The 932-nt window shown below is 64.9% G+C and overlaps 1 protein-coding gene across 1 annotated transcript in view; it reads right to left on the reverse strand.

Annotated features, from left to right (window-relative positions):
- The window catches only part of ATF3 (activating transcription factor 3), an 8026-nt gene extending 7792 nt beyond the window's left edge, over positions 1-234 (reverse strand). The window contains exon 1 of the mRNA XM_021392404.1: positions 32-234. The gene's annotated coding sequence lies outside the window, so the exon portion shown is untranslated. The remainder of the gene's footprint in view (positions 1-31) is intronic.

Here is a 932-nt window from a genome sequence, read left to right on the forward strand (position 1 = left end):
CCCCGCCCCGGCGCCGTCCCGCGGTTCCTACCTTCGGTCCGCCGCCGGCCGGCCGGGGCTGCTCGCCGACCCCGCCGCGCCCGCTTTCTCTCCCGTGCCCGCTCCGCCGGCGGGAGAGCAGCTCCCGCTCGCGCTCCCCGCGCCTCTGCCTCTCGCCGCGGTTGCATCACCCCCCTTATATAGCCGAGCGGGTAGAGCTGGTATTTACTCTGGCGGCGAGTCCCGGGCTGATGTCATGCTATTAATAGCTCCCGGAGGGCGGGCGGCCGGGCGGGGGGGCAGCGGGGCCCGCGGCGGTGATGCAAGGCTTCCCCGCCGCACGGAGGCGGGGCGGCGCGGCCTCACGCTCCATAACAGGAGTGCACGGAGCCGGGCCGTGCCGAGCCGGGCGGCCGGGACCCCGCGGGACACCCCATCCCCCCTGGCGGCGGAGCACCCCGTGCCGGCAGCACCCCGCGGGAGGGCAGCGCGCGGCACCCGGCACGGGACCGTCCTCCCCCTGCGCTCTCTCTTCCCCTTCCCCTTTTTTTTTCTTCTTTTTAACAGACTTCAGGGGGCGTCCCGACTTCTTAGGCTTGCGGGACGTCTTGTTGCTTTATCATAAATTAGAGCCCTTCTCACGGCTCGGAGACGGTAAAACTAAGTGAAGGCGGCGCAGCTTTCGAAAGGACTAGAAAATGAGAGCCTTCTTCGCCCCCAAACTGTTGAACACCCCCTCCCGAAAAAAAAAAAAAAACACCCCGCGCTTCCTCCGTGCCGCTCCAGCTGACGGCCAGAAGCGCTTCATGTGTCGGGGCGGGGGGCTTCAGTTCTTAGCCCGAGGAAACGGGAAAGAGCCGTTTAATTAAATTCCAGAGCGCTGAAAATAAATAAATAACTTCTGCCCTTAAAACAGCGCAGCACGCGATGTCGTTCTGGTTTTGGGGAAAACC

Source organism: Numida meleagris, chromosome 3, assembly GCF_002078875.1.
Source record: "Numida meleagris isolate 19003 breed g44 Domestic line chromosome 3, NumMel1.0, whole genome shotgun sequence".
In the NCBI taxonomy this organism is placed as follows: Eukaryota; Metazoa; Chordata; class Aves; order Galliformes; family Numididae; genus Numida; species Numida meleagris.